We start from the raw sequence: 25,252 nt of genomic DNA, 5'->3' as shown, positions 1-25,252 counted from the left end.
TCTCTGTGTCTCCTTCCCCAATAAAGTACTTACATCTGATTCTTGTTGTAGGGTCTGCTGCTGGGACAATACTTGAAGGCATCGTTCTTGCCTTCCAGGTCCTGTGGACAAAGGGGTGCTCACTGTGCAGGTAAGTGTGATTAAAAAGCAAAGGAGGTTGACAGTCATTCCCCAAGCTTGCCAGCCACCAACACACTAACTCCTAGGGAGCTCTGTCTGAAGACTGCGCCTCACCAGCTCTTCTGTCCTTCTCATTGGCTGACAGCAATGATTACTAAATGATGGTATATTTAACAACTCACCCACCACATATCAACCTGTCCATTAACCACCCATGCATCCAGCAGACTATGGGCTTAACACACATCCATCTGTCCACCACCCACTCACGATCCAAACATCAGCCCAGCCACTCACCATCCATCCGCCTACTCCCTCACAGCTCACCCTCCACTCCCCTTCTCCAAGCACTTAGAAAATCTTTGCCCTGGGCCTAATATCAGGTTAATCAATGTAGGGAGAAACAAGGCATTTATAAGAAGGTTAATAAGCTGACCTCAATTCACCTTATCTCTAGCTGCTTTTATTCTTGGGAATGCTTTGATCTATTAGGAATTTTTTTTTAACATTTCAGGCTATTTCACTTCTACTACATACATTTCCTCTGACTTCTTCATCTTTCTAAATCTCCTTATTCCTTCTTTCATGTGAGGATCGCTGGAAGATTGCTTGAAAGTTAACACCTAAGGGGTCATTCAAGATGGTGGAGTAGGGAGGGAGCTTACTGCTCTTGTTTAGGGGAGGGTAGTTAAAAAAAAAAAAAAGTGGAGAGAGTGTGATCTCAGGGAAGGGTAAGGGAGAAAATGCAGAGGAAACTCCATGCAAATAGGAGGGACACTGTGGATACTGTAACAGCCCTGTCCTGCCTGGTTTCCAGGACCAACTGCAGATTCTACTTTGTCTCAGTGCTCTGAAACACTGATGAGGTGGGCTTTTGTAATCATGACCCTGCCCCTAATGTGAGTTGCCTCAGATGTCAGATAGAGGGTGTGGGCTGATGGAAAATGGCCCTTTCCTTCCAAAAATTGTTCAGGTCCTCAGTTCTTCCCTGGCAATGAGGTTCGGCTTTTTATAGAACAGCATCCAATTTGTCAGCAACCTCTAGGTAGCTTATTGATTTAGCATTTCTTTGGAGATGCTAACAAATATGTGGTCTGCTCATAGCAACAGGGAGTTGGCTCTAAAAGGGGAATCCGATGGCTTGCTCCCAGCTGAGCTGGTTCAGCACTTTTGCAATCACTGTTTTTTTTTTTTTTCCCAGAAAATTGTTTCAAATAGAGTTGATGCGCCATTTTCATCAGTCTTCCATTCCTTCATCTCCGTCTCCTCTTTTTTGCTTCCTTTTTTTCCTAACAGTGCAGTGTCCTTGTGTGGTACCTAACACACTGTTGCTGGAGGGAGTCATTTCATAGTGAAATAACCTAACCGAAAGAGACATCTGCGTTGGTAAACTGCTGAAGCTCACTGTGTCAAAGCAGTTAGGTTCTGGAAATGACTTAAAGAAAAAAAAAAAACAAAAAACAAAACACAAGCCCACTTGTTCATTCTTTCAGGGCACTGGGGCAAAATAGAATTGTGGAGTTGGTCCCTGAACCAGGCAGCACACAGCCAAGGAAGGGAACCACCTCAGACTAGTTCTTTGTGGGAGCGCCTTCTGGCACTCTTCTGTGTTTCTTCTAACCCCAACTCCCAAGGGTGAACCATTCACTAATCCAATCAGGGTGTATTTTGTTAGTGGATGGGCTACTGTGCAAGTCAGCATGAGTTTCAGGACTCCTTCTCTCCTTCCTTTTATAACGTGCCTCTAACAGCATGGGTGATGCCTATGTGCTCATTCTGCACATTGTTTTGTGTAATGTGGACATTTCAATAATATTAATTCTTTTAATCCATGAACACATCTTTTCATTTTTTGTGTCTTGTTCAATCTTTTTCAAAAATGTTTTGGAATTTTCATTGTAAAGCTCTTTCACATCATTGGTTAAATATATTCCTAGGTATTTTATTTATTTGTTAGCTAATGTGAATGGGGTTGCTCTTTTTTTTTTCTTAAATATTTTTTTTTATTTATGTGAGAAGTAGAGTTACAGACACAGAGAGAAAGATAGAGATGTCTTCCATCCATTGGTTCACTCCCCAAATGGCTGCAATGGCTGGAGCTGGGCTGATCCAAAGCCAGGAGCCAGGAGCCTCTTCTGAGACTCCCATGTTGGGGCATCTTTCAGTTTTCCCAGGCCACATGCCGAGAGCTGGATTGGAAGAGGAGCAGCTGGGACATGAACCAGCACCCAGGGCTGCTCTTATAATTTTTTAGTGAGTTCATTAGTGGTGTATACAATTTTTTTGGAGTTTTTTTTGTATTCTACTACTCTGTGGATTTGTTTATCATTCCAATAGTCTCTTGTTGATCTTTTGGTTTCTCCATATATAGAGTCATGTTATCTGTGGACAAGGATAGTTAGATTTCTTCCTTTCTACCTGTATGCTTAAGGTCTATGTTTTCTGGTATCAGGGCAGCGACTCCTGCTCAGTTTGGTTCCTATTTAAATGGAGACTCTGTTTCTGTCCTTTCTCTTCCAATCTGTGTGTACCTTTACTACTGAAGTGAGATACTTCCTTTTTTTTTTTTAAAGATTGAAAAAAAGTGTATTTGAAAGGCAGAGTTACACAGAGAAAGAAAACTCTCCCATTCACTGCTTCACTCCCCAAATAGCTGCAACAGCCAGGGCTGGGCCAGGCCAAAGCCAGAAGCCAGGAACTCTGTCTCCTACATGGGTGGCAGGGCCCAAGCACTTGAGCCATCTTCTGTTCTTTCCCAGGTGCATTAGCAGAGAGCTGGATTGGAAGTGAGCAGCTGAGAAGTGAACCTGCGCCCTGCGTGGGATGCTGATGTTGCAGGTTGTGGCTTGATCTGCTGCTCCAAACACCAGCCCCAAAGTAGAGTTTCTTGCAGGCAATTATCTTGGGTCTTGTTTTTTTATCTAATCAACCAGGCAAAATCCTTGAATTGAGATAGTCAAATTATTAATAGTCAGTTTATAGTCAATTATTAATAATAGTAATGGATTACTCATGTTGTTTATTCTTTAATATTTCTTCTGTTCATTTTTATTGATTACCTTTTGCTCTTTTTCTTGTGGACTCTATCCTTTCAAATATTTCATGATGTTAGTTGTCTTTTACTATTTCTTTTTTTTTTTTTTTGACAGGCAGAGTGGACAGTGAGAGAGAGAGAGACAGAGAGAAAGGTCTTCCTTTGCCGTTGGTTCACCCTCCAATGGCTACTGCGGCTGGCGCTCTGTGGCCGGCGCACCGCGCTGATCTGAAGGCAGGAGCCAGGTACTTATCCTGGTCTCCCGTGGGGTGCAGGACCCAAGCACTTGAGCCATCCTCCACTGGACTCCCAGGCCATAGCAGAGAGCTAGACTGGAAGGGGGCAACCGGGACAGAATCCGGCACCCCGACCGGGACTAGAACCCGGTGTGCCGGTGCCGCAAGGTGGAGGATTAGCCTATTGAGCCGCGGCGCCGGCCTCTTTCACTATTTCTTAAGGATACTCTGAAGTGTATTCTATAATACTGGTCTGGGTGATGCATTCCATCAGGTTTTGCTTGTCTTGGGTAGTATTTCCCCATCATTTAAGAAATAGAATTTTCTGTTTGGTTCTTTTGCAAGACCTCTATTACTTTGCTAAACTTCCCCTTCCTATCATGCACTGGTTCCCTAATTTCATTTAGCCAACTGTCTGTATTTCCTTGTGTCTCTCTGAGTATCCTCATCACCATTTTTGGAGTTATTTGTTGGACATTTCATAATACTCCACTTTGATGGAGGATGATCTTGAAGTGATTATTGGTGAGGTGTGCTTCTTGTAGGGAACAGACAGATGGATCTTTTAAAAAAAATCTGTTTGGCTAGTCTGTATCTTTTACCTGGAGAGTTTAGGCCATTTACATGCAAGGTAACTATTTTTTTTTAACTTTTATTTAGTAAATATAAATTTCCAAAGTACAGTTTATGGATTACAATGACTTCCCCCCCATAACTTCCCTCCCACCCACAACCCTCCCATCTCCCACTCCCTCTCCTATTCCATTCACATCAAGATTCATTTTCAATTATCTTTATATACAGAAGATTGATTTAGTATATATTAAGTAAAGATTTCAACAGTTTGCACCCACACAGAACATAAAGTGTAAAATACTGTTTCAGTACTAGTTATAGCATTAATTCACATTGGACAACACATTAAGGACAGAGATCCCACATGAGGAGTAAGTACAAGGTAACTATTGATAAGTAACTACTTGGCCATGTCATTTTTCTGTGAGTATTCCTCTTGTTTACTTTGGATTTCTTTTGTACTTTTACTGGGGGATTTTCTGTCTTTGCACTCCTTCATGATGATGGTTTTCTTTCTGTGTTTCTGTTGTAGCATATCCTTTAGGATCTTTTGTAAGGCTGGACGAGTGGTGACAAGTTCTTTCAATTTCTGTTTGTTATGGAAGGTCTTTATTTCACCTTCACTCATAAATAAGAGCTTTGCAGGGTACGGTATTCTGGGTTGACAGTTTTCTTCTCTTTGTATTGGACTATATCTTGCCATTATCTTCTAGCCTGTAGGGTTTCTGATGAGGGGTCAGCTGTGAGTCTAATTGGAGAGCTTCTCTCTTGCACATTTTAGAATCTTTTCTATATATTTTACCATGGAAAATTTGACTGCAATGTATTATGGTGAAGATCTTTTCTGGTCATACCTGTTGGGAGTTTTATGTGCTTCCTGTACTTGGATGTCCCTTTCTTTCTCCAAATTAGAGAAGTTTTCTATAATTGTTTCACTAAATAGGCCTTCTAGTCCCCTCTCTCTTTCCACACCTTCAGGAACTCCTATGACCCATATGTTGGATCATTTGATAGTATCCCATAGATCTCCAACACTGTTTTTAAGTTTTCAAATTTCTTCCTTTTTGTTTTCAGTCTGATTGTAAAATTTGCAGAATTTATTTGCCTTCTAGCTCAGATATTCTTTTTTCTGCCTCATCAACTCTGTTCTTAGGGCCTTTCACCACATTTTTATTTGATCTATTGAATTCTTCATTCCTAATATTTCATTTTGATTTTTCTTTAAAATCTCAATTCCATGGGAAAAATTTTCACTCATATCATATATGGATATGTGTTTGTGGCTTTGCTTCTGATTGTTTTTGAGTCAAACTATGATTAATTTTTTGATTCCATTTCCAGCATTTCCTCAATCTTTTCATCTTCACATTCTAATTTTGAAATGCTGTTGTGTTCCTTTGCAGGGGTCTTTTTTTCTTACATTTCTTAAATTTCTGCATTTATTTTTAGGCATTTGTAGAATATTTTTCCCTCTCTGATGGCTTTTATCTTTGAGCTATGCCTCTGTGGCTTAGTGGAATGTTTGCACTTTCAGTTAATATCAAGAGGTCTGTGGTGGGTTTGGCCAGGGAGCTCTGGTCTGTGCACCAGGATGGGGCGAGTATCCAGGGTAACACCCAAGTTGGGCATGGTAGCTCTCTTCTGGTTAACTGGATGGAGAGGAATGGGCACCTCTGTTGGTGTGACCACCCCTTCTCTTCCAAATTGAGGAATGCCCAGGGGTTAGCACCCAGTGTATTCAACACTCATCAACTCTGCAGTATGAACTGCAGCAATGATATGCGCCTCCTTCCTGAGAGCCTGGCTCCCTCTTCTCTGAGCTGCTGTAGGCAACCAAGGAGCTCTGAGAGGGTGCAGCAGCGCTCTGCAATTGCCCAGAACCCAGCTACACCCTGCTTCCTCTCACGCAGTCACAGTGTCTCTATAGTCTCAGCACCCAGGGCTCTCAGGTCTTCTGTGACATTCCCAGAGCCACTGTCCCTGTGTGCCCCAGCCTGCTAGATCGAGTCCTGTCCTCCTGACATGAGTTTTTCTCTCTGGTAAGATCTCTGGCTCACAAAATACCCACCAGCCGCAGCCCTGTTCACGTCACAATTGTGCTGGGCATGTAAGAGAGTCCCACAGGTGGCACTTCCCTTCCATAGGGATGGCTCCACCTCCCGCCTGCTGCTGGGTGGGTGCAGCTGGCATGGTGGAGACCGTCTCCGTATGTTAGTCTTGAACTGCTGTGGTTGTCGCCGCTGACCGGGTCGAGGGCGACTCTGATGGTTGCTGGGTGCACACACAAGAGCTGGAGCAATTGCCACCTGCTTATGCCCAAAAATGGCGCCAGCCCTCCCACCACTGGCTGCAGGTCCCTGGTGTAGAGGGGAGAAGAAGGGAGATACACGACGCTTTTTTCCCTTCTCTGGATGAGCAGTCACCTTGCTGCTCTAAGGGATCCAGGCTGGACTCAACAATGGTGCAGTTCACTAAGCTCTGCTTCCAACTGTGTCCACAGGGGCATGGGCTGTGCAGTCCAGTCTCACCTGGTCGCCAGGGCGGGGGCTTTTTTTCCAGATCCAGACTGCTGGCTCCTTTGCTGTCTCACTGCTCGTGGCTGTGTGTCTGCACCTTCCACACAGGTCCGGGCCATTTCTACTGCTTTTGCAGGACCTCCCACTGCAGTTTCCCTTGCAGTTTTACCCTGAGAGTATGCTTTCTCCACTTTGTAAATCAGACTGCCCTGTTGCAAATCCATCATCTTGGGACCCTCTCCTATCCATCGTTTTTAAAGGATAACCCTCCTGGACGGAAATCTTCCCGAAGAAATGTCTTTGGGTGTTGGTTTGGTAGCTAATCTGACTTTGGTTTCAGTTGGATGCTGCAGTGTAGCCTCTCTCTATCACCCTAGCAGGATTCTTTCAGGTCTAGCAGGTGTGTACAGGTCTTGGTCATGCTGGTTGGAAGTGTGGCAATGCCCTATCCTAGTCTAGGGTCTGTGCACTCTGCCACTTGTGCCCACCAAAGCTGATGCCAACTGGGTGGGTTGGCGTCATGGCACTCACCAATGTCCATGGTTGCTGAATAAGGGAGTCCCTGTAGAATGAGCTGCAGTGGGCAACATGGTCCCCAAAGCTGGAGTAGGCTCTTTGCTGTGGAGCTGGAGTCTGGCTCATTCACCCAATGTGAGGGAAGGCCGGAGAAGGCTGGGTGTGTGTGGGTGACCGACCAGTTCTGCCAAAGCCAGATCATGCTTAGGTCACAGTGAGGGCAGTTGAGGATGCTCGTCGAAGCAGGGACCTGCAAAGCCCAGGTGGGTGTGCAAGGTACATGCTCCCCAGAGCTGGAGTGGCTCAAGGAGCTTGGATACCCAGAAAACACTGCCTCAGGTGGAGAGAGGGGAGAGCCAAGCTTGCAGAGAGAAGTGCTACGACTTCTGAGTTCCTGCTCTACCACATCTCCAGTCCTGTGTGGTGCAGAAGTCTGCCTAGGCCAGGGTGCTGGGGCCATTGTCACAGCTGGATCCAGTTGGGTCTGTCAGGCTGCGATCCTGTTATGTCCAGTAGGGTAGAATGTCTGTGAGGTCCCTGTGGCCGGCAAATGCAGTTATGTTGGTTCTTCTCTATGGTGGAGATGAATGGTGGACACCCCTATTTAGTCTCCTTGGTTCTCCCTACTTCTTACCTTCAGAAGACTGAGGCACAGAAAGGGTGAGGGATGCAAGGAGCACTTTTAAAATTCATGGAAAAATGGAATTCAAAGATAAATTTATTTTCATGTAAAATTTTTTTTAAAAAAGATTTGTTCTATTTTATTTGAAAGGCAGAGAGAGGGAGAGAGAGAGGGAGAGAGGGAGAGAGGGAGAGAGAGAGAGAGGTGTCAATCTCTGATTCCCTCTCCTAATGGCTGGGCCAGGCCCATCCAGGTCTCCCACATGGGTGCAGGACCCCAAGTACTTGAGCCATCCTCTGCGGCTTTCCCAGGCACTTAGCAGGGAGCTTCAACAGAAGCAGAGCAGCTATGACTTGAACCCATGCTCCAGTAGGGGATGCTGAGGTCCCAAGGAGTGACTTAACCTGCTACGCCACAGCACCAGCCCTGGTATAAGACGTTTTTGAAATCCATGCACAGTTATTGCAAAAAATGCTTTTCCATGAACTTCTTGAAAACCCTATGTATGCATGGATTTCAAAATATTTTTGTCACAAACTTATTTAATTCTGTCTTCCACAAACTCTTTGAAGTGCCCTTGTATGTCCAACAGCTACTAAAAGGACCAGACATTCATTTTCTCAGTCTACAGGTGCCTTCTGTGTGTAGAATGAGGAGAAGTCATACGAGAGTGTGTGTGTGTGTGGGTATGTATGTGTGTGTGTGGGTATGTGTGTGTGTGGGTGTGTGTGTGTATGTGTGTGTGGGTATGTGTGTGTGTGGGTATGTGTGTGTGTATGTGTGTGTGTGTGGTTCCTTTCTGTCATCCTCTAAATAGTGGCTTTGATACTTCTGCAATTGATTTCATTAGCTAAGTTAATTTTATTCATAATGTTGGGGACATAAAAAATGGATGCAAATGAATGCTAATTTCAAAATTAATATTTCAAGCAAAGGCCCTTGCCATTTTTGAGGGAAGATGGTTGCAGTGGTAATGGAATTCAAAAATAGCAGCCTCTCTTCCTCTCCCTTCTCATTTCAGCAAGGCAGGCTCTTGCTCTGAGTGTGGAAGTTCCTGAAGTCTTGAGCATTTCTGCCCTAGTTTTCTTCTCGCTCTTGGGAAGCATCCCTTAGCTGCTGCAAATTCTCCCTTTAATTTTCCTCTCTCACCAGTCTGTCTTCGTCCCAGGTCAGAAAATTGATGAGAAACTTGTCTTTCTTTTTTAAATTTTTTTTTCAGTTTAGCTTACTCTTCTTTGCCCCCTTGGTTTGCACACATGCCAGGGTCCTTCAAAAAGTTCATGGGAAAATGAATGAAAAGATTAGCTTATTTTGGTGCCAAAAAGTTTGAAAGCCTTACATAGATTTTCATAATATTTCAAATTTTTTCAATGACTTGTTTATTAAAGATTTATTTAGTTTATTTGAAAGACAGAGTGACAAAGATACAGAAGCAGAGAGAGAGAGAGAGAGAGAGAGAGAGAGAGAGAGAGTTTGATTTTACATCTGCTGGTTCATTCCCCAAATGACCACTACAGTCAGGTTGCCCAAGGCTGAAGCTAAAAGCCAGAAACTCCATCCAGGTCTCCCACTTTGGTGGCGGGGGCCCAAACACTTGGGCCATCTTCTTGCCTTCTTAGTGCATTACCAAGGAGCTGGACTGGGAGTGGAGCAGCTGGACTCAAACCAGTGCTCTGACATGGGATGCCACGTCACAGGCAGAGGCTTCACACCTCTGCGGCACAAGCCTGGCCCCTACACCAGCTTTTTGAAGACCTGACCCGCAGACCTGGCAGTCAGGACTGCGTTGCGAGAAAGGTAAAGGTGCCTGGTGGGTTGTGTGTTCAAGCCCCTCATTCTGCAGGCCTGTTCCACCCCACATGCTCCTGTGTTGGCTCAGGCCCCAGGGGAGCAACTCTTTTAGAGCAGGGTGCTGTGGGACACCTCATGCACCACCCACAGTAGGGAGCCCTCCCCCCTCCCCCCACCCTGGTCACAGGCTCTGGCAGCTTGGGGACAGAGGATTTTGCTTCCAGGGAGGGCTCCCTGCAGAGGAAGTTCCCCTGCTTGCTCTGAATCCCTCCACACTGCAGGAGCCCTTCCCTTCTTCTGGGCAGTACTGGGGATGGGTGGAGCGGGTCTTGCTGCTACAGTGGGAGCAAATACTTCTGATTGCATTTCTTTGATTAGCTGAGAGCCTCCATTGGGAGAGAAGGATGGGGAATCATGTTGCTCACGGCTTTATCCAAGAACTTATCATATTCTGAAACAGAACCCTTGGCTCTGATGACTCCTGATGAGGATCCAGCCCTTGCAACCTGCCAGTCGTCTCTCTTACCGCGTGCCCCCTTCCTTAGCTCCCCGTGGTGCAGCCATATGGTAGCTGCTTGGTACCTGCTTTCTGGATCAGTTCACCTGGGGGAATGTCTGCTTGTGTTTCCAGGTTCAACTCAGGCATCAGCCCCCGCCCCTCCCTGCCATCAAGCCCAATGCAGCCTGGTCTCTCCCACCCCATGCCACACCTAGGCAGAGCTGGATACTGTTGCCTTATGTTCTATTCACACCTGTGCTGTCGTGCTTATAATGCCACTTTGTAGTTATTTTATCAGTAACAGAATGCTATCATGGGGTTTAAATGCAAGCCTGCATGGGTTTAGTACCAGTTCTGCTTCCTGTTAGCTGTGTCATCTTGGGAAGGTTCCCTGGTCTCTGTGTTGTAGCTCCCTACCTGTAAGATGAGGGCAATGGTAATAATACTTATGTAGGGAAGTACCGGCCCTGTGATGTCCTGGAACGTCCTGCTGCTGCCAGATTCTGAGAAGCTATGGTGTGTCAGAAAAAAACTAGGATGGGTGCTCCCCACTTTACTGGCTCAGAGAGAACAAGAGCTTGCCGATGCAGGCAGGGAACCGAGAGGTCACTGTGTCCTGATACCTCCACTGAGATGACAACTTGCCAGACGGGTCACCTCTGACCCCTGTGTAGACACCATCCCATCAGACAATGAGCACCAGAGGTTGGGCCTGGGGTGTGCACCCTCATTTGACTCCCAATAGGTCACTTATTAATATTCCCTCCTTTTTATGACAATACTGTTTTCAGCAACAATAATAATGATAATTTATTTTGTCTATAAACAAATCATTAATGGAGGAGAGTAAATTTCAATTTTCAAAAGGTTATGTGAATTCACAAAAGTATTTCACGTAGGAACTAAACTTTTCACTTCCCAGACACAACTATGATGACATACAATTCATACACATTTTCCTTTAAAATATTTTTAACATAAATGAGAACTCCAAGTGTTCATCCAGCAGCAGAACTAAGGTGGCCCACGTTGCACTGCTTCAGTGACTGCACTGTCCTTGTCCGTGGGACTTGTCCTGCCTTTGCGACTCAGGAGTGGGCAGTCCTGGTACGGGACTAGATCGATGAGATTCATGAGCTGGAGACCACGCCCTCCTTTGTTCCAGTTTTGCTGATGCTGATGGATAGACTTGTTTGTTTCAGAACTCAGCGACTTCTGAGAGTAATGATGACCATGGCGGGGACACAGCCATTGACTGAAGGTTCTCCGGTTCATGAAATGAATTCACCAGGTGAGATAGGAAGAGACTTCTGCACCCATGACAGGCAGGGCCTGCGTCCCTGACCAGCAGGAAGTAGCTATAGAAGATATGATGAGTCTACCTACTTCAGCATCCCCTTAAGATTAAAGGTCTGGGCCGGCGCCGCGGCTCACTAGGCTAATCCTCCGCCTTGTGGCACCGGCACACCGTGTTCTAGTCCCGGTCGGGGCACCGATCCTGTCCCAGTTGCCCTTCTTCCAGGCCAGCTCTCTGCTGTGGCCAGAGAGTGCAGTGGAGGATGGCCCAAGTCCTTGGGCCCTGCACCCCATGGGAGACCAGGAGAAGCACCTGGCTCCTGCCATCGGATCAGTGCGGTGCGCTGGCCGCAGCGCGCTTACCGCAGCGGCCATTGGAGGGTGAACCAATGGCAAAAAGGAAGACCTTTCTCTCTGTCTCTCTCTCTCACTGTCCACTCTGCCTGTCAAAAAAAAAAAAAAAAAAAAAAAAGATTAAAGGTCTGGAGTCTCTGAGCGGGGACTGATATGGGATTAGATTGATAAGGTTCATGAGCTGGAGATCAAGCCCTCCCCTGCCCCTCTGTGAGCTCATCTGTGTCACTCACCTGTCAATCAGACTGCGTAACTCCTCTGGAAGTGAATAAGAGGCGTGGAGTGCCTGGGGCCACCCCGGTTCTCCTGTGTGCTGCCTGTTCTCTGCACACGTGTCTGGTCTGTAGACTCCTATATGTGGCTCCTGATCTCCCTCTGAGAGCCTGGTATGGAATTCCCAGCTTACATTTTTGACCCCCCTTTTCCTGTATTCCTGTGTATTTCTCTCCCTCTCTAAATAAATCTTAAACCTTACCATGTTGTCTGCTTCTTTTGAGCCGGTATTTAGAATTCTTGTCTAAATAAATGGCAAGGACCCCCAAATATTAATTTTAGTGTATGCTAGCCTACAACAGTACCACAGGACTACGGCTGTGAATTTCATCTGTGGGCAGCTGGAATGGTTCCAACTGAGTCCACCTATATGGAGCGTTTCCAGAATTAACTTCCCTGCAGATCACAGTGTTTCTTAAAAGGTAAGTAACAGGCCAGTGCTGCGGCTCAATAGGATAATCCTCCGCCTGCGGCACCGGCACTCTGGGTTCTAGACCTAGTTGGGGCGCCGGAATCTCTCCCGATTGCTCTTCTTCCAGTCCCTGCTCTCTGCTGTGGCCCGGGAGGGCAGTGGAGGATGGCCCAGGTCCTTGGGCCCTGCACCCACATGGGAGACCAGGAGAAGCACCTGGCTCCTGGCTTCGGATCAGTGTGGTGCGCCAGCTGCAGCGTGCTGGCTGCAGTGGCCATTGGGGGGTGAACCAATGGAAAAGGAAGACCTTTCTCTCTGTCTCTCTCTCTCTCACTGTCCACTCTGTCTATCAAAAAACAAACAAACAACAAAAAAAGGTAACTAACAAAAAATGTGCAAATTGTAAGCCTACATATATAACTCAAGGGTAACCACAGCAGTTGTTAAAATGGCCCAACAGGAGACTTTGGGGGAGATGTGTGTTTTATCACTGGCATTGCTTAACTCACTATGCATGGTGGAAATAAAAGGCAGACTGGCTTCTAGTGGGTTGTATTAGGGTTTTTAATTTCTCTGCAAACACTATGCCTCTTGGTAGCTGGCACAAGGTGCAGACTCTTTCCACTGCCCTCTCTTGGTGCACATCTGGTGGACCTCTGAGCCCAAGGGCAAAGAGATCTGGAAGCCACAGGCAGAAAGGGGGAAGGGCCAGGGAGCACTGGTGCAGGTAGCTCCTCGCTGAGGAGCACTCCCAGGAAGGATGAGTCTGGAATTCAAGCTAATTTTTAAAGATTTATCTATCTCAAAAAGTAATAATGTATTTGAGAGGGGGAGAGAGAGAGAGAGAGAGAGAGAGAGAGAGAGAGAGAGAGAGATTCCATCTGCTGATTCATTCCTGAAACACCCACCATGTGGGGGCTGAAACCAAGAGCTGGGAGCTCCATCCAGGTCTCTCATGTGGCTGGCAGGAGCCCACCCTCTTGAGCCAGCACCAACGTCTCCCACGGTACAAGTTAGCAGGACGCTGGAGTCAGGACCCGGAGCCAGGAATCGAATGCAGGTACTCTGATGTGAGATGCAGGTCTCAGTGGTGAGCCACATGCTGAGCTACATGCCTGCCTCACCTTGATCTTGTCACCCCATAGTCTTGCAGGTGAGTTGAAGGAGACAGTGGCTGGAAGATCAAGCATAGACCTACATTGCTTTAGTAGACACATCCTTGAGCCCTAATCTGCGTACAATTGCAGTCCCAGAACAAGCAAAGAACAGACTGGGTGTGTGCGTATGTGCTTATTTGTAAGTAAATAATAAAAAAATTTACTTGCGCTAATGAGAGAATTGAAGCTAAAGAAAACCTTGAGTCTGCAGAGTTCTGAAGAATGCCCCAAGTGCTAGGCGATGTTAGAGAGAAAAGCCACATGATTCAGTATCTACTGGCTGAACTGCTGAACTTGAAGAGGGAAGAGAAAATCCTGTAAACTTCCAGACAGAAAAAAAAATGTCACTAACACAGGAAGAAAGAAATGGACTGCCATTTGCACTTTATTCCGGCAACACTGCAATTTAGAAGACAGTGGAATAATGCCTCTGCATACTTCTATGAGAAAAACTCTGCCTGAAGCATCTTCCGGGCAGCCTAGCTATTATACACCTGCCAGGGTGAGAGAGCGAAAGTTTTGGATTTGGAATAAGTCAGAGAAATGTACCACATGAGTCAAATCACTGAGAAAAGGGTCCAAAGATACAGGCTCCCAAGTAGTAAGCAATGGACAAAGACAACGTTGGAGTAAATGGGACCATCTGGGCAGTACTCCAACAAGTGTTAAGTATCAAACTGGTCTAGAAACCTGGGTCCAAAGAAAGTGAAAACATTTAGATGATTTCATCTGTGGGCTGCAAGATACCCCACATCTGTCACATGTAGCAGCACCTAATGCAATGTTCTGATGTTGCTATCTTGAAACAATTCATCATGTGGTTAATCAAGTATTCTTGTCCTTTTGTTTTCATTGGAGCTCTGAAGATAAAGTGGCTGGTCCTGGATAGAGATCCCCAATAGACTAACTTTCAATCCTAAATGATGAAGGTTTAATCTGGAAGATCTGGGTTATTTTGAGTAGAAAAGAGTCAGAATTTTCTCCAGATTGGAAATGGTGGCTTGAGTCCTGGGTTAAGTTGGAGAATGTGTAGAGAAAAGGATGTTTGCACACCAGCCCCTGTGCAGTGTAAACCTAACATGTATGCTGTTTACTTGCCAAGACTGTCACTTCTGCTTTGTGAATCCTCCCAGGGCATCTCACAGGGGAGAAAGGTGGAGTGGGGGTGCTGACTGCCATCCTACTGATAGTGCATGCCCCGTGTGCCCCTGAGACTTCTCGTGAGGACCTGCAGCATCCCCAGATCGTGGGAAGTAGTCCACATCTTGAGGCCCAGTAGTCTCTGATGTTTTGATTTCAATTAAAAAATGCCAGGCACTGGGCTAAGACTGTCAGGCAACACAAAATAAATACATTGTAGCTACCATTCAAGTGTAGTGCCTCTCTTAAATTCTCCCTTCCTGTCTTTTGAGTGAAATTGCTCCCTTGTACCCTCCCCTTTCTTGCTAAGTTTTGCAGGGCCCTACTTGTTTGTTTTCTAACCTAGAGAATCTGCTTGACTTGCTTGTACCCACGAAGGGGAGCTTCTGTGGGTTTTGCTCCCTATGTTGTCTGCTTCTTCCATTTTGATTTTGTCCTGGAAAATCCTTCCCTACTTGGATCTTCAGCCCTAAGGCTGGAGCACATGTGCCAGGCCAGTCACTCTGCACTGTGCATCCTCAGTGGCTTTTAGGGCAAAGGGAGGCTGCAAGCTTTGCCATCCACACTGGGGTACGTGTGAGTGTAAATGAGGCGCTACGAGTGGTTGTGCTGGACAACAGTGCAGATGGGGTCTCTCCCAGACAGAGCTGCATGTGCATTAACCCAAACTCCCAGGGAGCCTCGGACCCCAGGCAAATCCTGGGAAAAGAAGCTTACTCACACCAGGAGCCCAACTTCTGTTGGCCATTGTGTGCCAGAGACAGCCTGGGCATTGAGGAAAACTCAGGGTGCCAATGCATAGAAGAAGGCACAAGTGAGAGACCCCCAGGTGTCGGGGCTGGAGCCCACATGCCACAGGTCCCTCCACACCCACTCCCAGGAGAACACACTTCTGTCCACCCCTCACCTCCACACGGTGGCCGGGTATACAACCCCACCTGACCCTGAGCGCTGAGCTGAACTCCCAGCAGGTATGTAGGTTTTCCTATGGAATACGTGCTTTGGGAAGTTGTGCCATTGTCTTAAAATTGACCACAGAGCAGATCCTAAGACAGCTTTGTGTCCTAAGCAGTGTTTCAGCCATTCCCTCGCTTGCTGAGTGCTCTCATTGCCCCGTTGGCTCAGGGTTGAGAAGTTGGAGTTCCCACTCTCATGGCTCTGCTTGTATTGCTTGAATTGAACAAGGTCATTTTCTCCCCTAGTTCCAGCTCGACTTTTGTCAAAGCCTCTTGCAGAAATGTCTTCCTGTCCGGGTTTTCTGCTGACTCGAAACCTTCTAGACTTCCAGGTTGGACTCTGCTGCAGCCTGTGCACTAGCCTTGTGGCTTCCAGACCTCCCGCTTCCTCTAAGGTGAGAGCTTTTAGTCATGGTGGGCATGTGTGTGTGTGTGTGTGCGCACGCGTGCACAACATGGGCTCCCTTGGCACAACTCAAGGGCTCCTGCAAAGAACAATCTTAAATGTACACAGTAAAATACATAGGATTACAAAGCAAACCAATTATATTAAAATATAGTTATTTAAATACAAACTCTCCTCCCACAGATCTGTGCTGTAATAATATGTGTGCTCCCCCAAATAATGCCTTACCCAACAAGACCCAGTGGTAGGTTCAGTAACAACCATAATTTTAAAGCAGTGATGAGTGTGAGATTTTAGATGCACCTGCAACAACTGTAACAGATACAGACAAGTTAACTTCTTGCTGACAAATAGTCAAGTACTGCTAATGCTATTGTAGTCTGCTACCCACATTCAAACTAGAAGACAATGCCACACTCCAGTTGGAATTAACGTAAATAAAGCTGTTAAGTTTTTCCTACTTAAGTAGCTGGACACCAGGCAAAGCGCCCTTGCTCTAAGCAGTTCCGAAAGAGCTACTGGGCTATTTTCTTCCAGAGAATCTTCATTAGGTCACTTCTCTCCTCCACCGCCTCTTAACTGCCTACTGCTTCTCAGACCAAAATCAAATGCTGAGCTTGGCATTCGAGAGTCTTCCTGGGATTTGCTATCCACCTTCCAAGATTGTTCTGCCAACCTCAGTCACCTTGGATTCTAGTCTCCAGCTAGGCTGAGTCACTTATTGTCTCAAGAACACAGATACTCTATTTGCTCACAGAAGACACATAATTTGCTTGAGCAAAAACAAAAACAAAAACAAAACCTTAAAGCATGAATGGATCAGGGCTGGTGCTATGGCATAGTAGGTTATGCCTCCACGTGTGGCACCAGCATCCCATATGGGAGCTGATTTGAGTCCTGGCTGCTTGGGCCCCTGCACCCAAGTGGGAAATCTGGAGGAAACTCCTGGCTCCTGACTTCAGATTGGCCCAGCTCCAGCCATTGAGGCCATTTGGGGTGCGAACCAGCAGGTGGAAGACTCTCTCTCTCTCTCTCTCTCTCTCTCCCCTCCCTCTCCCTCTCTCTCTCCATCTCCCTCTCCAACACACATAGATAAATAAATATATAAATCTTTAAGAAAATGAATGAATTCAGGTACAGTAGTAATATTTCCTTATACCTTTCTTTCCAAATCTCTCAATTCTTTTCCCCACATTGGTTCTAATTTCAGGCAGATTCTCCCTTGTCCTACCAAGATAGCATCAGTTATTCAAGCTTTAGACTTTTTAGTTTACCAACCTCGACAGAAAGAGAATCTCCTTCGAAATGGTACGCCAGCTGGAATGAAACCTTTGTTCACGCTCCTTCCTCGGAGAACACAGGGGTGGAATGTGCGGATTGGCCGGGCCTTGGCAACGTGCTCTGGCCTAGAGCCACCTTCGCAAATCAGACAGAAAGAGCAGGAGAGCCGTGGACACCAAAGAAAAATAGGGTTACTGTTACTGGTAGTCCCAAAAAGACAAATCCCATCCATTTTCCCTGATTCTTGGTAACTAATAAAGTACCACAAATGTAATGTATGTGAGTGAAATTGACATTTTGAGCTTCCGTAATTGGTTACAGCCCTGAACAGTGTTTTTTTTTTTCTTATTTGTTGAACTCTTTGCTTAGTGTAGGGCTAATCTTATGAGTACAGCGTAAACTGAAAGCAGAGCATTGGAAAATTTAAGAGGGATTAGGAGAGGAAGGAGGAGGGAGGGTAGGGTGGGAAGTAACACTGTGTTCCTAAGTCTGTACACATGAATTACATGAAATTCGTATACCTTAAGTAAAAAAAAATAAACTGGACAGGCAAAAACAGACACCTGCTACTTCCTTTACGACTGGGTTCTCGTTCCCGTCAGAAAATCCATCCTTCCTCTTGGCTTCCTCCCAGACAAATCCTTTCCTTTGTTTGCAGAGGAGTCGGTGGGAGAATCACCATTAAGCACCTACTGTGTGCCAGATGCCATGACACCCACGGCCCAGGTTTAAAATTCATAGTCACAGCTTGCAAGTCAGCAGTGTGATTCCATTTACTTCTCCGTAATTAAATTAAGCTAATCTTTTTAATAGAGAAGAGAAATTTGCTCAAAATAATTCATATTTCTCTACTTAAAACCTCACTTCTTTTTGAGTCCATATTCAGGGAATTCAGGTTTTACATTTTGCGAAATTGAAGCTGAAACCGTTTCTGGAGGCTGATTCCCCCTTCTTAGGAGTGCGCCCTGCCTCACTCCAGGGCGGTGCCTGGTGCACAGGGGATCAGCCTGGCATCACAGCTGCCGGGGCGGGCCTGTTCCCTGGGCTCCTGTGCTCCTGCTGGTAGAGTGCGAGCCCTGGCTCCTGCTGCACACTTGTGTCTACTGATGCCCTGGACCAAGTCCTGATGTCCATGTCCTCGGCATGGGGCGCTTCCAATGCCAGGGGCCTTTCTGCTTTCTCCTGGGGTTTCCACTGGGACACTGGGAGTTACGGATCGTTGTGGGAGCCGGGTTGCTATGTCAGGTGCTCTCACTGCCTGGCTGCCAGTGGCCTGCGTTTCTGCCCTACCTTCCTCTGTCGTGTGCCGGGCACACCCTGAGGGGCTTTCCTCCCAGAGCCATGGCAGTGAGTCATGAAGCCCCTCTGCCTTCCACATCCTGAATTCAGCCCTCCTGTCTTTTCTGCAGCCCCCTGGCTTCCATCTGCCCATGTGCCTGTGGGACGGGAGAACTCCACCTGTCTTTCATTCAGTCTTGTCCTCTTGCGTCTTCTTCTAGGTTGTCCCCCAGGCTTCCATCTCCTGCCTAAGCTCTCAGGATACACCTCTCCTTCTTACCCTCTGAGTGGACACCGAAATGTAGCTCTGCAAGTCCAGCAGCTGCTGTCTCCTTCTCCTCTCCCTGCACCACCTCCTGCACCTGCTACTTCTTCTCCCCCTCCCCCCTCCCTCTTGCCTCCCCCTTCTCCCTCTCCTCTCTCCCTGCTCCTCCTCCTTCTTTTTCTCCTTCTCCCTCTCCCCCTCCTCCTCCTCCCCGCCCCGTGGTTTTCTCCTTGTTTCTCAGGCCAGTCTCACGGATGATCACAACCATCGTTTGGATTAGCAGAGTAAGAGAGCAGATTTAAGGGGTTCATTCAGAAAAGGACGATGAAATATGAAGCCGACTGGGATACCAGCAGACAGAGCGTGTCCTGTTCTAGTTTCCTTGCCTGGCTCTGTTTCTCCATCAACACATTCCATATCTTTTCCTTCCTCCCCACTGTGCTCTCTCAGAAGTGAGAATAGTGGCTGAGAGAATCTATGTATCCTCTGTATTTACCTATTTAGCTATCTATCATTTAACATCTTTTCTAAACCTTATGGCAGCCAAACTTCTGGGAGCATCATAATTCCCTGAAGGGTCTTAAAAACGTGAGTACAAGACAGAGCTTGCCTCCCAATCTCCTGAGTGAGAACCTTTGGGTGTGGGAATTTTCAAACATGTATGGGAAAAAAATTCTTGCACTAGGTGTTTGGTGTAGCAGTTAAGATGCCCCTTGGGGTGCCTGCAACATCAACGTGCCTGGGTTTGACTCCTGCCTCTGCTTCCAATTCCAGCTGCCTGCTAAGGCAGATACTAGGAAGTAGCAGATGATTAATCAAGTAATTAGGTTTCTGCCACCTGTGAGGGAGAGCTGAATTGAGCTCTGGGCTCCTGGCTTTAGCCTGGCCCATCTCATCTTCCTCTCTCTCTCTCTGCCTCTCTCCATTCTCTGTAGCTTTGCATTTCAAATAAATAAAATAAATTTTTTTTTCAAAAAAGATTTATTCATTTAAATGAGAGGCAGAGTTACAAAGAACAAGAGAGACAGAGAGAGAGGGGTCTTCCATCCACTGGTTTACTCCCCAAATGGCCATAACAGCCAGAGCTGGGCAGATCTGAAGGCAGAAGCCAGGAGCTGCTTCTGGGTCTCCCATGCGGGTGCAGGGGTCCAAGGACTTGGGCCATCTTCTGCTGCTTTCCCAGGCCATTAGCAGGAAGCTGGATCAGAAGTAGAGCAGCTGGGACTTGAACTGGTGCCCATTTGGGATGCTGGCGCCACTGGTGGAGGTTTAACCTACTACACCACAGTGCCAGCATCTAAAATAAATCTTAGAAAAAAAAAAAAAAAAAAAAAAGCAAGCAATAGACTGGTAGCCACTGTGGGTTCTACACGGAGAAAGTCATTTGGTGAGGGACTTTATATACAATATCTCATTCAATCTTTTTAAAGTGTTGTACCTGAGCGAATATAAAAAAAGGAGCATCACATATTGATAAAATTTGATGGTCCTTTATTGCCGGCGGTGGAGAGTAAGCTCATGCCCTAAAGAACTCTCGACCCTGAAGCCCAAAGCAACAGGGTTTATAAAGGCAAAAACTACAAAATCGGGAGGGGAATACATGGTTGCTAGGATCAGGGGGAATACATGGTTACCAGGGTCAAGCTGACCTAAAACCTATGCAAAACTAGTATCAATTATAATCTTGACAATACCAGTGACAATCTTAACAATTTCAGTTATAATCTTGACATTAATCCAGGTATTGGTTTTAATCATACGTAGGACATAGAAAAATTACATGTTTATCATTAACCCAGGTGCAGCCTATCCACTTCCAAGCTTGAGCGATCATGCTAGGGGGTTTCTGTGCTCTGCCAAGTGTGATGTAGTGGACTGCTATTGTTCAACTGTTTTAGATCATAGTTTCAGACCAGAGTCTCACGGTGGGGGAGGTGGGAGTTTCTTCCCAGAATGGAGTCTCTCTGGTTCTCCAAAATGGAGTCCTTACTGTGAAGATGTTACTTCAAAAGTATATCTTAAAAAATAAGTCATAATGGGGCCAGTGCTGTGGCGCAGTGACTTAACGCCCTGGCCTGAAGCGCCGGCATCCCATATGGATGCCGGTTCTAGTCCCAGCTGCTCCTCTTCCGATCCAGCTCCCTGCTATGGCCTGGGAAAGCAGTAGAAGATGGTCCAAGTCCTTGGGCCCCTGCACCCATATGGGAGACCCAGAAGAAGCTCCTGGCTTCGGGCAGCCATCTGGGGAGTGAACCAATGGATGGAAGACCTCTCTCTGTGTCTCTACCTCTCTCTGTAACTCTTTCAAATAAATAAAACAAATCTTAAAAACAATAACTCATAGTGTTACTACTTTACAAATGGGAAATGAATCTCAGACGGGCAGAGTAACCAAAGTCAAACAGCTATGATATGGCAAAGGCAGTTTTCAAATTTGCTCTCTGTTTCCTGAGACCCTGGTTCCCTCTGTTCTGAGATGTGCCAGGAGGTGTGGGAGGCTCGTTCTGCCTGAATTCCCTTTGGTTTCCTAAACTACATGTTTTTGGACCTATGGCCTGTGAAATGTAAGGAAATATCCACTCCGCTCCCCCAGATAAAGGCCTCTGTGGTCAGACGTGTTTTGGAAGCGCCGTTTCAGGTAGCTGGTCTTGGGGAGTTATCATCCCTTCACAGAGTGGGGGCTCCAAGGGGCCCTGCAGGGGAGAGAACTTGGTGAATCCTGTCTACTGCACAGTACACATATCTGTGTTGTATTTTCAAGACACCGTGCTTCCATCTATGTGGTAACATAGGTATTTGTGAAAAACCCAGCTTACACATAGACGGCTCCTATGTTGAAGGGTTTGGGAGGGAAACAGAAAGAGATAATGCCAAAGGGAATAACTCTAGTTTCCCCCTCCTTCAACACTGGGGAAATGAGCCCAAGGCTTCCAAAAGGACTTGCAGACTTCCTGCTATCTCCCACGTAGCCCTTAGGTGCGCACCATATGGGTCACCCAGCTGCCTAGAGAACCCGTATTGCGATTATAAAGCATTAAGAGTGGCTGCTTGGTCAATTAGCCGAGATTGTTTAGAATACACTACAATCATAGCAGCGGGCTGATTTTCCGGGTGGAAGGGAGCCCGGCGGTGGGAAGCAGGCTCTCCCCCTGCCTTCCTGTGTGATCGCCTGCTGCACTCTGAGCCTTCAGCCACCTCAAGCTACAGCTTTAAATCAAAAAACAAGACAGTGTATTGGATTAATTCATCATGGCTGGTTTTCTACCTGGAGCAAAACAGACTTCCTAAGCTTCTTAGCCACGCTTGCGGGAGAAAGGGCACAAAACCTGGGCTGGATTTTCTGCTGTGAGACCGTGGCCGTCTGGTAGGGAAGAACAGAGCCCCTGGAGTGGCAGGGGCACACCTGCCGGCGCGTTTCCCAGCCTCGCCCGGCTGCCCTGTGCTTGCTGGGCTGTTTCAGGTTCTGATTTCCTTGTCCTTTCCTGGCAGTTGGGGTGGGAGGGGTCCTGCGGTTAATGACCCAGCTAATGAGCTCTGAGGAGCTCGCTTGCAGACTGGACTGCTTTAGGACATGAGGGCACACAGTGCCATGGGTTCACGTTAGCAGAACTAAAGTCAGATTTAGCAAAGGCGGTCCCTTGGCAAGAGGAACATCTATGGTTCCTGGATTCTTAGCAGGCAGGTGGCTCAGTAATACCTTTTCCTTCTTTCCCTGTCTTAGTTGTATTCTTTTGCAGTAGCACTGTTGCACCTGAGGGTGAGAATGGAGGTGATACTCTACAAGCCGCTCTTCATCCTGCAAAAACTCTGGGGCCATCCTTTGACAGTAAATGTTAATGAAATTAATGAATTGAAATCTTTGCAGCGTCCTTTCTTAGGAAGCTTCTAGAAGTAGTTCTTGGCAACAAATTCAAAACCAGGAAGGTAGAATGCCTGAGGATCCCACACAGGAGGGAAGCAAAGGCAAAGCCCTAGGTGAGGATGAAGGGGCCACTTGGGGAGGCAACTGTGCACCAGACCAGAAGGCAGTAGGACCACAGGCTGCAGAGAGGAGAGTCCAGAACATACGGCAGAACCGAGAGATTGATCCACTTCCCTGCAGATCAAAAGCGAAATGAAAGGGAGCTGGGCAGTGCATAAAGAATTAGCCATTAGAAAAAACTGGGTAAATGAAGAAAATGGGGCCATTATTGGATGGTGTCCCACGTGGTTTTGCAGTGAATGTGAGGTACGTAGCTGCAACACCATACTGGAAGTGTACTGGTACAGACGACGTGAGGTACGTAGCTGCAACACCATACTGGAAGTGTACTGGTACAGACGACGTGAGGTACGTAGCTGCAACACCATACTGGAAGTGTACTGGTACAGACGACGTGAGGTACGTAGCTGCAACACCATACTGGAAGTGTACTGGTACAGACGACGTGAGGTACGTAGCTGCAACACCATACTGGAAGTGTACTGGTACAGACGACGTGAGGTACGTAGCTGCAACACCATACTGGAAGTGTACTGGTACAGACGACGTGAGGTACGTAGCTGCAACACCATACTGGAAGTGTACTGGTACAGACGACGTGAGGTACGTAGCTGCAACACCATACTGGAAGTGTACTGGTACAGACGACGTGAGGTACGTAGCTGCAACACCATACTGGAAGTGTACTGGTACAGACGACGTGAGGTACGTAGCTGCAACACCATACTGGAAGTGTACTGGTACAGACGACGTGAGGTACGTAGCTGCAACACCATACTGGAAGTGTACTGGTACAGACGACGTGAGGTACGTAGCTGCAACACCATACTGGAAGTGTACTGGTACAGACGACGTGAGGTACGTAGCTGCAACACCATACTGGAAGTGTACTGGTACAGACGACGTGAGGTACGTAGCTGCAACACCATACTGGAAGTGTACTGGTACAGACGACGTGAGGTACGTAGCTGCAACACCATACTGGAAGTGTACTGGTACAGACGACGTGAGGTACGTAGCTGCAACACCATACTGGAAGTGTACTGGTACAGACGACGTGAGGTACGTAGCTGCAACACCATACTGGAAGTGTACTGGTACAGACGACGTGAGGTACGTAGCTGCAACACCATACTGGAAGTGTACTGGTACAGACGACGTGAGGTACGTAGCTGCAACACCATACTGGAAGTGTACTGGTACAGACGACGTGAGGTACGTAGCTGCAACACCATACTGGAAGTGTACTGGTACAGACGACGTGAGGTACGTAGCTGCAACACCATACTGGAAGTGTACTGGTACAGACGACGTGAGGTACGTAGCTGCAACACCATACTGGAAGTGTACTGGTACAGACGACGTGAGGTACGTAGCTGCAACACCATACTGGAAGTGTACTGGTACAGACGACGTGAGGTACGTAGCTGCAACACCATACTGGAAGTGTACTGGTACAGAAGACGTGAGGTACGTAGCTGCAACACCATACTGGAAGTGTACTGGTACAGACGACGTGAGGTACGTAGCTGCAACACCATACTGGAAGTGTACTGGTACAGACGACGTGAGGTACGTAGCTGCAACACCATACTGGAAGTGTACTGGTACAGACGACGTGAGGTACGTAGCTGCAACACCATACTGGAAGTGTACTGGTACAAACGACGTGAGGTACGTAGCTGCAACACCATACTAGAAGTGTACTGATATACAAACGACGTGAGGTACGTAGCTGCAACACCATACTAGAAGTCTACTGGTACAAACGACGTGAGGTACGTAGCTGCAACACCATACTAGAAGTGTACTGATATACAAACGACGTGAGGTACGTAGCTGCAACACCATACTAGAAGTGTACTGGTACAAACGACGTGAGGTACGTAGCTGCAACACCATACCAGAAGTGTACTGGTACAGACGATGCGAGGTACGTAGCTGCAACACCATACTAGAAGTGTACTGGTACAAACGACGTGAGGTACGTAGCTGCAACACCATACTAGAAGTGTACTGGTGCAGACGACGTGAGGTACGTAGCTGCAACACCATACTAGAAGTGTACTGGTGCAGACGATGTGAGGTACGTAGCTGCAACACCATACTAGAAGTGTACTGGTGCAGACGACGTGAGGTACGTAGCTGCAACACCATACTAGAAGTGTACTGGTGCAGACGATGTGAGGTACGTAGCTGCAACACCATACTAGAAGTGTACTGGTGCAGACGACGTGAGGTACGTAGCTGCAACACCATACTAGAAGTGTACCGGTACAAACGACGTGAGGTACGTAGCTGTAACACCATACCAGAAGTGTACTGGTGCAAACGATGTGAGTTACGTAGCTGTAACACCATACTAGAAGTGTACTGGTACAGACGACGTGAGGTACGTAGCTGCAACACCATACCAGAAGTGTACTGGTACAAACGATGTGAGGTACGTAGCTGTAACACCATACCAGAAGTGTACTGGTGCAAACGATGTGAGTTACGTAGCTGTAACACCATACTAGAAGTGTACTGGTACAAACGATGT

The sequence above is a fragment of the Lepus europaeus genome, chromosome 2 (genome assembly GCF_033115175.1).
Source record: "Lepus europaeus isolate LE1 chromosome 2, mLepTim1.pri, whole genome shotgun sequence".
Classification (NCBI taxonomy): Eukaryota; Metazoa; Chordata; class Mammalia; order Lagomorpha; family Leporidae; genus Lepus; species Lepus europaeus.
This window is presented reverse-complemented; position numbering follows the sequence as displayed.